Source organism: Molossus molossus, unplaced genomic scaffold (assembly GCF_014108415.1).
Source record: "Molossus molossus isolate mMolMol1 unplaced genomic scaffold, mMolMol1.p scaffold_m16_p_10, whole genome shotgun sequence".
Taxonomy (NCBI): domain Eukaryota; kingdom Metazoa; phylum Chordata; class Mammalia; order Chiroptera; family Molossidae; genus Molossus; species Molossus molossus.
Genome location: NW_023425345.1, coordinates 51,965,042 through 51,979,801, shown reverse-complemented (window position 1 = coordinate 51,979,801; position 14,760 = coordinate 51,965,042). Strand labels below are relative to the sequence as shown.

The 14,760-nt window shown below is 42.2% G+C and overlaps 1 protein-coding gene across 4 annotated transcripts in view; it reads left to right on the top strand.

Moving 5' to 3' along the window:
- The first annotated feature begins 836 nt into the window (after nucleotides 1-836).
- Nucleotides 837-14,760, top strand: part of SLC11A2 (solute carrier family 11 member 2) — a 37,516-nt gene continuing 23,592 nt past the window's right edge. For 2 of the 4 annotated variants that reach the window (XM_036251035.1, XM_036251036.1), the window contains exon 1: nucleotides 839-860. The gene's annotated coding sequence lies outside the window, so the exon portion shown is untranslated. Of the gene's footprint in view, nucleotides 861-14,564; nucleotides 14,587-14,760 lie in introns of those variants that run through there. The other 2 variants (XM_036251032.1, XM_036251033.1) reach the window with 2 other exon arrangements.

The following is a 14,760-nucleotide window of genomic DNA, read 5'->3' as shown; positions in this document are numbered from 1 at the left end:
TGGAGCTGCTTTATTCCAAGGGAGAAGAGGGCACCGGGAGTGGAGTGCGGGGGTGGGCGGGGAGCAAACGCCAGAGTTCGCCGGGCCTCGTCCCTTTCCTCCCGCGGCCCGGGAGAGGTGGCTGAACCCCTGGCTGGACCTGCGGCTGCGCGGGCTCCCGGGATCGAGGGTGCGCTGACCCGTTTTTCCGCCGCGGGACGGGCCGACGGGCCCAGGGCACGGTCCTGGTGGCCTCCTTAACCGCGGAGTCCCGGGGCCCCGTCCGCTCCCTGGGCTCCCCACTTAACCAAACGTGCCTTTTTGTGCAGCCCACAAACAGCGCCTTCCTGTGCAAGGCCTGGGCAGGCCGCTGCGTACGGTGGAGCTTGGCTGGGGCCTGTTTGTGCCATTAGTGCATATGGTGTGTCCGTGGGGTGGACGCTCTTCAGCTGTTCGGCTTCATGCCACTCGTTTTAAAGCTATCGCTTACTTTTCGGTATATCGCCTTTGAATTCCTTTTCACGTTTGGTTTTCCCAAACTCCCTACCTTATATATCAGACTGTTTCAAAGAGCATCATTAGGGGAGAAGCTGAGGAACCTGGGCTTGAGTTTCCTGTGTGTGAAATGAAGCTGTTCTCTTATTGTCCACTGCTTTCAAAGGAGTGTTATGAAATTCAAGGAATGTGACATCTCTTTAAAGTAGAAAGTTAAAGCAAAAATTAGATGGAGGGGGCGGCAAGGGGACATAGGCTTCTGGAAACTTTTGCTGGCAATACTTTCAGTGAGTATAAGTGAAACCATGGGACACTGTTTACCTTGACTCCTGCGGAATCTGAAGCATTACCAGTTTGCACCACGTTTTGGCAGTGTAAACCTTGGAGTAAGTTGATTAGCCTCTTTGTTCTTTTGTTTCCACATACTTAAAATGGGGATTGATGATAATATCAATTTTATGGTGTTGGTGAGTATTAAATGAGTTCATACCCACGAAGTGCTCAGAACTCTTTCTGGCATGTGGGAGTATTTTTATTTTATTTTTATTTTTTTATTTTTTATCCTCACCCGAGGACATTTTTCCATTTTTTGTTCAGATAGAGCGGGAGGGGGAGAGAGGAAGAGAGAGAGAGAGAAACATCGATGTGAAGGGACACATTGAGTGGCTGCCACCCACACGACCAACCAGGGCTGGAGACAGACTGCAACCGAGGTACATGCCCTTAGCGGGAACCGAACCCGGGTCTCTCTGTACCGCAGGCCGACGCTCCAACCGCTGAGCCAAACCGGCCAGGGCATGTGGGAGTATTTTTTAAATTTTCCCTACATAAGCCTTCTTTCCCTTAAAGATTCCACATTTAACAATTCTAATCTTATTACTTAACCTTTGCTCAGAATCCTGTTAGCTTATTCCAGTGAACCCTTGTCATTAATGTTGATCTGAGTGTAAAGTATCAGTTATGGGTGACTAGAGGCTTTCTGTTGGGTGTTTATTTTATCATTAAATAAGTTTAGAAATTATCACTATACTAGGTCTGTCTGTGAAAGAGCTGTGTTGGATAAATGAAACCTGAGAAATCCTTTGGCTGTTTAGTTTTTCATTGGATAAGATTGCATTTACAGCCATGGGGCCTAGGCACAGTTTATTTTGGACCCAATACCAAAAGTCCATGATTGCAGCATACTTGATTTCTCATGCTTCCGGAATGGCCAAGTTGGGACTGGGGAGGGGAATTTCTGGGCATCCTGGCAGCACTTCTTGTTAATGAATGGGGAAACTTGGTATGAATCTAATATTCTGCTGTTAGGAAATCCGCCTGTTCCTTGGATTACTCTACAGAGGTACTAAGCAGCTTTGGTTCAGTTTTAACTCAGTGAAGTGAAGGTCCGAGGTTAGAGAATGGTATCCACAAAGTAATAGCTTTTCTGTTTGACTTTTAATGCTAATAGTTTGGGTAGGTGCTGTGGAATCAAAGACATCTTTATTCCCTGTCTCCTCACCATGTACCTAAATACAAATGTGTGATGACAGATTTATGCCCTTTCTATGAACTTCAAAGTCCCTCTCAACCAATGGAGCCACACTGACCAGGGCATATAAGCTATATTTTAGTAAAATTAGAGTAGAATATAAGAGTTGGCTAGGAACGATAAAAATATTTATTGTCTAATTCCTCTTCTCTTTTAATTTAAGGTTAGAGTAACTTACATTTTCCTAGTGTAAGAACCAATTTCCAGTGAAGAGGGAGTTAGAGTTTTCAGTCTGTGTGTCTATTGCTAGTAGGTCATCTTGTATGGGTTTTATTTGTTTTGGTTCCACTTATCACTGATAATCGAGTGTCTGTTAAAACTCCAAGGTAATGAAAGAAGAAGGCTACATGTTAAAATTTTAACAGGTTCCAAAGAGCAGAAAGAGACATGTATGGAGCTGGAGAGTCTTGTAGTATGTATTGTCTGTCTTTGCATATAATTTTACTTTGCTTTAAGAAAAGAAACGTTGAGGAAAACTTAAAATTGCTAAGGCCAGTGTACACCAGGGGAGCCAATACTGTCATTAGAATAAATGAGTTGAATGCAATCTAATGATAATCATTTTTCATATTTGCCAGAGAAAAAACTACTTAAGCAAGTATGACGGCATAACCCGCCCCCGCCCAGAAGTAGGCATAGACTGATTTATAGACTTTATTATTTCAGTATAAAAAGGGTCTTTGAAATTGTTCGCAGAGCTTGGAGTTGTATTCTAGGATAGATGTGTCAGGCCAGGAGTCCAGGTCCGTCCCCCAAAGGGTAATGCACTGCTGTAAATCTCTGGTTAGGAGGCAATTAGAGGAAGCTCACACTATACGAGTTGGGAGGAACAAAGACCAAATTGTAGTCTCTGAAAGACTTTAATGAGCAGTAAAGGTTTTTGGGAGCTGGTTAAGCCTCAGAGCACTGAGCAGAGAAAGTGAAGAGTTCCATTTAGCAGGTATCAGGCCCTTCTAATTCTGAAGTCTCTGGTTGATGAGTGATATTTTTGTCTAAAAGATCCTTCTTGACAGCCTGGCCCCATTTCTCCAACTGTTATCGTCTTTCACACCCAAACAGCAGGTTTCATTATCAGATGTACTCTTTCTCTTCATATCTTACTCGCTCTTTCCTTTTGCTAATTAATTTTCTCTTTTCCTTTTTTTTTTTATCTCATTAGATGTTCTCAATGTCAGGTTTTTCTTTCAACTATAAAACAGATTCCTGAAAGTCCAACTTAGGTGAAAAACAGCAAACTTGATGTTGAGTTAAAATTGTGGTTTTCTGATAGACTATGGCCCACAAAGTCAGTAAAATGAAGAACAGTCTAAGCTGGTATTTCAATGGCCAGTGTGTGTGTGTGTGTGTGTGTGTGTGAGAGAGAGAGAGAGAGAGACTGACACACAGATGCCCTGAGAGAGAGAGAGAGAGAGAGAGAGAGAGACTGACACACAGATGCCCTGATGTGTATTAAGCACCTTGTACAATAGCAGCACTGTTTGAACTTTATGAACTGGGCGTGCTTGTGTGGCTTTCGGTTGAAAACATTCTGATATTACCTACTTAAGTAGAGAGGAACAGTTTCTAGGCCTTTTTCTTAAACTAACACCAGAGGGGCTTTTTACTTTGTTCTTTCTTTCTGTCAGGAAGTAGATGCCATCAGTCTTCAACTTGTCCTTTTTTTTTTTTTTTTTCCATTTTATATAGAATTTATTTTCATAAGAGAAAAACAGGATATAATTACCCAAATTTAAAAAAATAATTCTAAACATCACATGCTCAAGAATAATTTAGAAATTCACATGGCTTTTCTAAGCTGTTTCCCTTCAGCCCCAGAGGGTGCACATCGAGTTTCAGAACTAATTAGATGGATGTCCTAGATGGAAAAGACTCAGAAAGTGGTATGTCTTCATTGACCTGGAATGGAACAACAGAGGAAGTAATATTTCACTAAAAAGAAAAGTATCTAGTCCTGGCCAGTTTAGCTCAGCAGTTAGAGCATTGGCCCACAGACCAAAGGGTCTCAGGTTCAGTTTCGGTCAAGGGTAATACCTGGGTTTTGGGTTCAGTTGTCGGCCCTCGTTGGGGTCGTGTGGGAGGCAACCAGTCAATTTCTCTCTCTCAAATCCAATGTTTTTCCCTCTCTCTCTCCCTTCTGCTCTCTCTCAAAATCAATGGGAAAACATCCTCGGGTGAGGATTAAAAAAAGAAAAGTAGCTAGTAATTTTCATTATTAAAACACATAGGCCCTGGCTGGTTTGGCTCAGCAGTTAGAATGTCAGCCTGTGGTCCAGAGAGACCCAGGTTTGGTTCCCGCTAAGGGCACGTACCTTGGTTGCAGTTTGTCCCCGGCCCTGGTTGGGTTGTGCGGGAGGCAGCCACTCAATGTGTCCCTTTCACGTCAATGTTTCTCTCTCTCTCTCTCTCTCTCTCTCTCTCCCCCTCTCTCCCTCCCACTCTGTCTGAGCAAAAAGTGGAAAAATGTCCTTGAGTGAGGATAAAAAATTTAAAAAACAAACAAAACACATAGGGTTCAGGTCTAGCCAATTTGGATCAGTGATTAGAGCATTGGCCCGTGGACCGAAGGGTCACGGGTTCGATTCTTGGTCAAGGGCACCTGCCTTGGTTGCAGGTTTTTGTTTTTTGTTTTTTTTTTTTTATCCTCACCCGAGGACATTTTTCCATTTTTTGTTCAGGTAGAGTGGGAGGGAGAGAGAGGAACAGAGAGAGAGAGAGAGAGAGAAACATCGATGTGAAAGGAACACATCGAGTGGCTGCCACCCGCACAACCGACCAGGGCCGGGGACATGGCAACCGAGGTACGCGCCCTTAGCGGGAACCGAACCCGGGTCTCTCAGGACCGCAGGCCGACACTCTAACCGCTGAGCCAAACCGGCCAGGGCTTGGTTGCAGGTTTGATCCCTGGACCCAATCAGGGTCATGTGGGAGGCAACCAATTGATATTAGTCTCTCTCCCATCGATGTTTCTCTCTCTCTGTCTCCCTCCCTCCCTTCCACTCTATCTAAAAAAATCAACAGAAAAAGATCCTCAAGTGAGGATTAACAACAACAAAACCACATAAGGTTCAGAAAATAATGAGCTCTGTTTGAACTACTTGAATATTTCAGAGTTTTGTTGACTTCTAATCATCCAGGAGTAGGAGCACACCTTCATAAAGAACATCTTGTACAACATAGGGGTTAGATTAATAGTAATGGTTTTGTAGGAATATCAAGTAGAGCTTTAGGGAAAAGGACATTTTAGAACGATCTGGAAATCTTTACCTTTTCTTCAGGACACAAAATGAATTTTAAAAAGTATACCTTGCCCGGCTGGTGTGGCTCAGTTGGTTGAGCGTCAACCCATGCACCAAGAGGTCACTGGTTCAATTCTAGTCAGGGCACATGCCCAGGTTTCAGGCTCAATCCCCCATGAGGGGCTTGCAGGAGGCAGCCAACGGATGTTTTTATCTCTCTCTCCCTCTCCCTTCCTCTATCTCTAAAATCAATAAAAAATATATATATTATTTAAAAAGTCATAACTCCTTACTATTTTCTAAAACCCTGGGGTATCACTTTTCAAAGCCTTGATCTGTGCCTCTGGCAGTTTCTACTTTGTCACCAGCATGTTGCTGGCACTGAACATTGTCTGAGGGAGGCATCAAGAGGGAGTCAACTTCAAACATTCCTGTTCATATTTATTTAATCAATTCCTTCCGTGTAAACACCTTTCTGTTTGCTTCTGTGAAAGTTTTTTTTGTACTTCAGTGATTTTCAACCTTTTTCATTCTATGGCACACATAAACTAATTCCTAAAATTCTGTAGCATACCAAAATACATATTTTTTTGCCAATCTGACAAAAAAAAATAGGTATAATTTTGATTGATTCACACCGGTTGGCTATCGTTGTGTTGGCTGTCATTTTTATTTTTTTAAATCCTCACCCAAGGATATTTTTCCATTTATCTTCAGATAGAGTGTGGGGGTGGGGTGGGGAGAGAAACATCGACTGGCTGCCTCCTGCACTACCCCGACCAGGGCCAGGGATGAACCACAACCAAGGTATGTGCCCCTGACCAGAATTGAACCCGTGACTCATTGGTCCAAGGGCCTATGCTCCAACCACTGAGCCAAACTGGTCAGGGCAAGCTGTTGTCATTTTTAAATTTGATAATCTAAGGAAAAAGAAGAGGTCAGTGCTCCCAACTAAATAGTCAGGTATTATATGTTTTAAAAATTCTTGTGGCACACCGGTTGATAATTGTCCTACTTAATGCTGTCTTTGACTTTGTTTATATTGAGGAAGAGAGGCAAACAGAGAGGAAGAATTAGAGGACTGTTCAAAAGCATTTCTCTTTAAACTTTACAATTTTAGGGAGACTTTTGTAACGTTGAATACAGCTCTAAAATCAGGGAAATAGTTTTGAGTGTCTTTGCTTCCTACAAGGGAATTTTACAAGAAAAAAATATTTTAAGTTGAAAGTTTTGTTTTGTTTTGTTTTGTTTTTTATCCTCACCCGAGGATATTTTCCATTTTTTTGTACAGATAGAGTGGGAGGGAGAGAAAGAGGAAGGGAGAGAGTGAGAGAAACATCGACGTGAAGGGACACATCGAGTGGCTGCCACCCGCACGACCAACCAGGGCCGGGGACAAACTGCAACCGAAGTACGTGCCCTTAGCAGGAACCGAACCCGGGTCTCTCCGGACCGCAGGCCGATGCTCTAACCGCTGAGCCAAACCGGCCGGGGCGAAAGTTTTTTTGTTTTTTTTTTTCAAAAAAATTTTTAATCATAGAGGGAACATTTAAATTAATGTTATATGTTTTGTTTGTTTTTTACTGATTAAAAAAAATTTTTTTTTTTTTTTTTGTTATGTGCCCCTAGCAGGACCCAAACCCAGGACTCTGGTGTGCTGGCCGATGCTCCAGCTGCTGAGCCAAACCAGCCAGGGCTGTTTTTTTACTGATTTAGAGAGAGAGAGAGGGAGAGAGAAACCTCGATGTGAGAATGTAATATCCATCAGCTGCCTCCTGCACGCCCCCTGCTGGGGATTGAACCTGCAACCGGGCATGTGCCCTGACCAGGAATCACACTGGCAGCTGTTCGGTGCATGGGATGACAAGCAACCAACTGAGCCACACCAGCCAGGGCTTAATATTCATTTCTGGGGCAATTTTTTTTTTTTTTTTTTTAATCATCCTCACCCGAGACATTTTTCCATACTTTGTTCAGATAGAGTGGGAGGGAGAGAGAGGAAGAGAGAGAGAGAAACATCGATGTGAAAGGGACACATCGAGTGGTCGCCACCCGCACGACCAACCAGGGCCGGGGACAAACTGCAACCGAGGTACGTGCCCTTAGCGGGAACCGAACCCGGGTCTCTCCGGACCGCAGGCCGATGCTCTAACCGCTGAGCCAAACCGGCCAGGGCTCTGGGGAAATTTTTAAAACAGGTTTGAGCCCTGGCCGGTTTGGCTCAGCGGTTAGAGCGTCGGCCTTGAGATCCTGAGAGACCCGGGTTCGGTTCCCGCTAAGGGCACGTACCTCGGTTGCAGTTTGTCCCCGGCCCTGGTTGGTCGTGCGGGTGGCAGCCACTCGATGTGTTCCTTTCACATCGATGTTTCTCTCTCTCTCTGTTCCTCTCTCTCCCTCCCACTCTACCTGAACAAAAAAATGGAAAAATGTCCTCGGGTGAGGATAAAAAAACAAACAAACAAACAAACAAAAAAACAGGTTTGGGTTATTCAAATTGTTCTTCTAGAGTTCTTATAAATGCTAAGGAGCACACATAATTATTGTTAAGTAGATGTTTGGAATTTATTATAGCTAGTATGTGTTTTGTGGAGATAACTATTTATTTTGATATGATTTCAATTTACAGAAAGTTTTAAAATAGTACAGGGAATAAATGATTTCAAGAGAACCTGGTAAGAGTGTAAAAGTAATGATAGTGGTAAGCAGCAGGTGCCTTGGGAGAACGTGGAGGAGGGCCATTCAACCCAAATTAGAAGTCAGGTAATGCTTTCCCAAGGATTTGTCTTCTAATTCTTTGCATTTAGGTGAAACTCCTAATCATAATTTCACAGCATGGCTGTTTGGGCACTAAGACAAAGTTGTAGTAAGTTAAGCTTAAAGCAATATATGCCGGCCAAGTGAAAGGCTGCAGATCTCTAATTATTCATTTTAGAAGCTTTATCAGAGCCCTGGCTGGGTAGCTCATTTTGTTAGAGTGTCATCCCAATACACCAAGGTTGCAGGTTCAATCCCCTGTCAAGGTACATACAATGTATAAATAAGTGGAACAACAAATCAGTGTTCTTTCCTCGCTGTCTTCCTCTTCCTTCCTCTCTCTCTAAAATTAATCAGTACATTAAAAATTTTTTTTTCTTTATTGTTTAGAGAGAGAGAGGAAGGGAAAGAGAGAGAGAGAGAGATGGAAACCTCAATAAGAGAGAACATCAATTGGCCGCCTCCTGCATGCCCCCCAATGGGGATTTGGCCCACAACCTGGGCATGTGCCCTGATGGGGAATCGAATTGGTGACCTCTTGGTACATGGATTGATGCTCAACCATTAAGCCACACTGGCTGGGCCAATAAATTTTTTTAAAAATATGTTTTTGTTGATTTTTTATTTATTTATTTATATTTTATTTTATTTTTTATCCTCACCCGAGGACATTTTCGCATTTATCTTCAGATAGAGTGGGAGGGAGAGAGGGAGGAAGAGAGAGAGAGAGAGATACATTGATGTGAGAGAGACACATCAAGTGGTTGCCACCCACAAGACCCCAAACAGGCTGGGACAAACCACAACTGAGGTATGTGCCCGTAGCAGGAACGAACCCGGGTCTCTGGTCCGCGGGCCAATGCTCTAACTGCTGAGCAAAACCGGCCAGGGCTGTTTTTGTTGATTTTAGAGAAAGAGGAAGGGAGAGAGGGGGAGAAACATTGATGTGAGAGAGAAACATTGATTGGCTGCCTCCTGCATGTCACCTACTGGGCACGGAGCCCGCAACCTGGGCATGTACCCTGACTGGGAATCGAACCCAGACCTCTCAGTCCATGGGATGACATTCAATCCACTGAGCCACACTGGCCAGGCAATACTTTTTTTAAAAAGAAGTTTTATCAGAGAGAGTCCCTAAAGTATTTGTTAAGAAGTGAATCCAGAGAGCAACAGGAGTTGAGATCACCCAAACTGACTACTTAACTGGACACAGATTCAGCATAGGCAGTGCAGTCCTGCTCTGAGAGATCATGACAGATAAGAATGGGAAAAAAGGAGTAATTTGATCAAAGGAGGAATCTAAGACCCAGGGAGTTAAGTGACATACGTTAAGTCACTTGATTCAGCAAGTATGATTCAAAAGCTACGATTTTCCTCTTTTCCCTCCTTGGGAGCAAGGAGACAATTACTCCATTCAAGTCTCAGATGGGAGAGAATGGAGGCTGATTAGACAATCTGGATTACACTGATGGGATGAAAATATGTATTAAACTCTTAAAATGTTTCAAGAACATTATTAGAAATCAGGATATTGGAAAGCTCTCACTTTTTTAATGTTTATTTTTTGTTTTCTTGAGATTAATATATGTTTATTTCTCTTAAAACTACATTATTAGAAAAACTATTGAAATTATGGTTTTATGGTTATTTGTTACTCATTCATTTATAAAAGTTTAAGGTGTTTTATATGTGTGTTTTGCTGAGTAAAAACAATCTTTTACTTCAGCCTGTAAAAAATAAGAAAGAAGTGAATCCAACCTTTTGTAACAGCATGGATGGACCTAGAGGGTACTATGCTCAGTGAAATGTCAGGCAGAGAAAGACAAGTACCATATGATTTTACTTACATGTGGAATCTAAAGAATCAAACGAACAAAACTGAAACAGACTCATAGATACAGAGAACAGACTGACAGTATTAGAGGGGAGGGGGGTTGAGTGAAAGAGGTGAAGGGATTAAGAAATAAAAATTGGTAGTTACTAAATAGTTACAGGGATGTAAAGTACAGCATAGGGTCCGGCTGGTGTGACTCAGTGGATCAAGCGTCATCCCATGGATTAAGAGGTCCGGTTTGATTCCCAGTCAAGGCACATGCCCCAGTTGCAGGATCGATCCCCAGTGGCGGGGCGTGCAAGAGGCAGCCAATCAATGTTTCTATCTCTCTCCTTTCTCTTTAAAAAATCAGTGAAAACATTAATATATATATACACACACACACACAAATTACAGCATAGTTATCAATAATATTGCAGTAACTATGTATAGTGCCAGGTGGGTGCTGTAAATATAAGGGGCAACACTGTAAAGTATATGATTATTAAACCACATGCTGTGTACCTGAAATCGATACAAAATAATATTGAAAGTAAACTGTAGCCCTGGCCGGTTTGGCTCAGCAGTTAGAGCGTTGGCCTGCAGTCCAGAGAGACCCGGGTTTGGTTCCTGCTAAGGGCACGTACCTCGGTTGCAGTTTGTCCTCGGCCCTGCTTGGATTGTGTGGGGGAGGCAGCCACTCGATGCGTCCCTTTCAGATCGATGTTTCTCTCTCACTTCCTCCCACTCTATCTGAACAAAAAATGGAAAAATGTCCTCGGATGAAGATAAAAAATAAAAAAGTAAACTGTAATTGAAAAGAAAAAGTGAATTCATATCATCTTCGTACATTAAAAAAATAATAATACATGTACATGGTAAAAAAAGTTTTAAAGAACAAAATGGTATATGGTATATATTCAGTGAGAGTTCTTCCTTTTTCCTGAGCTTACTTGGGCTCCCCCACTTCTTCGTCTTAGGGACAGCATTACCAGTTTTTTACATACTCCCCTTTGGAGATAGTATGTACATGTTCATGTGTGTATTCTCTTTTTCCCTACATAAATGATAGCATACTGTTCTATAAATTGGGTTTGTTTGTTTTTTTACTTGACAGCATATGTTGGAGATTCTTTCCTATCAATATCTATAGATCTGCTTTATTTATAATAGCTGCATGGTATGGTATTTCATCATATGAATGTTCATAGTTTATTTAACCAGTCCCCTACTAATATCTGGGTTGTTTTTTGATACTATAGTCTTTTGAGACTACAAACAATGCTAAGGAAATATGCACATACTTTCTTATGTGAGTGTTTCTTTAGGATGCATTCTTAGAAGTGCACTTGCTGGGTCAAAGGATATACTGCTTCCATATGTGTCTTAAATTTTAATGGAGACTTAAGTATTGTGCAGCATACCAAGCATAAATGACCCTGTCTGTTCCCTGCCCTAGTTAAGTTCTGTATATGCTGCAAACAATGGAGCTTGTAGTTTGTTGAAGAAAGTTTTGATGAGAAAGTTGGAATCTAGAATCAATTTTCTCTCTTGGAATAATACATTCCCAAGATTTCAGAGAGAAGACCAGACATCTTATATATTATTGGCTCTATATGTAATTAGGATAGGAATAATAAATTAGAATACTAATAATAAGTATTAAAATTTTTATCATGAAATATTTTTGTTTAAAGTTATTATTTAACTATCACCTTTGCAGACTACAGGCTTGAGGAAAAACACACTTCTATCTCAATTGTTTGCTTTAAAAAATATCTTTATTTTGAGAGTACATTTATTAAAACTGGGGACAGTGAAACAAGGAAGGGCTTAGGGTACAAGAAGCAATAAGAGAGCGCCTAGGTGAGGCTGCTTTGGCTCTCCAGGAGAAAAATGAGCCTAGGCAGGGCTGGTGTCAGCTCACTGGAGAGTCAGAGAAAAGGGGGCCTTGGAGACAGGTTCAGGCAGTTAGCTGGGGATGAGCTGCCACTGCTCATTGCTCCCCTGGTTGCAAGTCTCATGGGAGGGAGAAGTGCACACCAGCATGCGCCTGGGAGGGGGAGCATGCCTCAATTGTTCGCTTTTTAAATATAAGTTAGGTTGCCAATTTTGGATGAGAATATTCCTCAAATGTATAAAGCACTTCGGTGTCGTCTTCTTTTTTTTTGGTACATACCCCTAGCAAGAACCGAACCCGGGGCTCTCTGGTCCACAGGCCGATGCTCCAACCGCTGAGCCAAACTGGCCAGGGCACTTCTGTGTCTTCTTAAATAGGATATCATGCATCAGCACAAAAGAATCTAATCAGTTACTGATAAGTGGGCCACAGTTGAAAAACTTGAATTATTCTTAATAATAATATTAATTATATAATTAATAATAAAATAATTATTATTCTTTTGTTGTTGTTAATCCTCACCTGAGGATATTTTTCTATTGATTTTTAAATAGAGTGGAAGGAAGGGAGGGGGAGAGAGAGAGAGAGAAACATCGGATGTGAGAGAGAGAGAGAATTTTGGTTGCCTCCTTTACGACCCCTACCAGGGCTGGGGATCGAACCTGCAACCCAGGTATGTGCCCTTGACCAGGAGTCGAGCCTGCAACCCTTTGGTCTGAGGGCCACTGCTCTAACCACTGAGAAAACTGGCCTGGGCATAATTATTATTCTTAATAATAATGGAAGTATAAAGAAGGGCTCTTTGCCTCATATCATATGGCCCAAGACTTTTTCCTATAAGAGCCTTAATCCCAGATCTGATCTGTGGTTTCTAATTTACTGTGGACTAGGGTCACCTGATTACCTTGCTTCTTAGAATTATATGTAAAATAAAAGTAAAAAGGCTCTGGGTGGTGCAAGGGGCTGTACTGTGATTAGAAGCCAAGTGGCTACTGGTACTCTTGAGTTGTCAGATATAAATCCCATTTAGGGGAGGACCTATTATAACTGGCAGAAAGAGGGGTTGGATTCAGTCAGTGTTATTGGGGTCTATTGGCTGGTACTTAGCCATCTGGTAGCTCAAAACCTGATTAGGAGGGACATGGCTAGTTATGCATTATAACAAAATATTTGATATTGGTTACTGTACAGATGAAAAATGTTTTTCATACTAGCAATGGTGTGTTTTACACCCCAGAAAATAGATGAAACCATAAAACCCCTTTGAGTCTGGATTTTGAAATTCTGTAAGATAGGTATAGTATAGAATATGTTGGTAGATAGATTATCTAAAACCGAAAGTGAAGGACTGTTCAGTTAGGAGGAACAAAGGGACATGAGTGGAAAAGACAATTTAAACAGTAAAAGATAGGTAAGGGGAGGCTTCTCACCTTTTTCAGTAGGATAGTTATTATTGTCTTTCCCCTTCTGAATTTGGAATTGACTGTGAAGTAGATTCCTTAATTAGTAGATCAAAAATTTTATAGATTTTTTTTTTTTTAAGGGAGAGATAGAAACACCAAGATGAGAGAGAAACATCAATCATCTGCCTCCTGCACACACCCTACTGAGGATCAAGCCCACAACCCAGGCATGTGCCCTGACTGGGAATCAAACCAAGACCTCGCAGTCCTTGGTATGACGCTCAATCTATTGAGCCACACTGGCTGGGCAGTAGATAAAAAATTTAAAAGATCAGCCTTATTGGTGGGGTTGACTAGAGAATATACCATAGGTCTGTGGTCAGATGGGCTTATTAATACCCCCTCCCTCCAGTTGAACTTAACCCAACAGAATGTTGGACATTTCGGATACTTCTTCATCCCCACAGATTGCGTATTGCAGGACTGAGAGAAGTGCTGGCACCTTGCCGACCATGCCTAGCCCTCCTGGTGCCTCAGTTCTCCCTGAAAGCCCAGGGGGGGGGGGGTGCGTTCGTTTCTTCTCCCAGTTATTGAAGGTTTGGGGAATGAGATCTGAAACATTATAGCTGAAGTCTCTCCTCAGGGAAATATGAGGCTGGGAAGTAGTGGCCCTCCATTACCAGTATGCTGGTGAAGTGCTTTTTTCCCCTTTCCAGAAAATTAAAGCATGAGACCTTTGAATAAATCTTTGTCATTTATTTCTAATCACAGCCTCCCAGCTACTAGGCAATACCAGGAGTGTTCCCAAGGAGAAAAAGAAGTCTTAGAGTTTTATAATAAAAAGTACATTCTTGCCCTGGCCGGTTTGGCTCAGCGGTTAGAGCATCGGCCTGCGGTCCTGAGAGACCCGGGTTTGGTTCCCGCTAAGGGCGTGTACCTCGGTTGCAGTTTGTCCCCGGCCCTGGTCGGTTGTGCGGGTGGCGGCCACTCGATGTGTTCCTTTCACATCGATGTTTCTCTCTCTCTCTCTCTCCCTCCCACTCTACCTGAACAAAAAATGGAAAAATGTCCTCGAGTGAGGATTAAAAAAAAAAAAAAGTACATTCTTTCTCGGCCAGTGTGGCTCAGTGGTTTAGTGTTGACCCATGCACCAAGAGGTCACTGGTTCAATTCCCAGTCAGGGCATATGCCGAGGTTGTGGGCCTAGCCCCTAGTGGGGGGCATGCAGGAGGCGACCAGTCAGTGTTCTCTCTCATCGATGTTTCTGTCTCTCTCTCCCTCACCCTTCCTCTCTAAAATCAATAAAGAAAAAAAAATTTTTTTTAAGTACATCCTTGAAAAGAATCATTTCTGCATTCTGTCCAGGTAGATAATCGTCAGATGTCCAGTGGTTTAGACAATGGAATATTTTCTTTTTGAGGTCATTTAGATGGTTACCTGGAGACCTCAAAGTCACAATGCACTGAATTATTAAGGTAGGATTGGAAACTTAAAAAGTTTAAGTTCCCAGGGTCAGTTAAAACAAGAATAATTTTTTTTTATGCCCAGCCTACTTGAAGTTAATAATTTAGCAGCTTGACCATTGCGACTCGTTTTTATTTCTTCACTCTATTTCTCAAGTTTAAATTGTTAAATCAGAGAGAGTTATA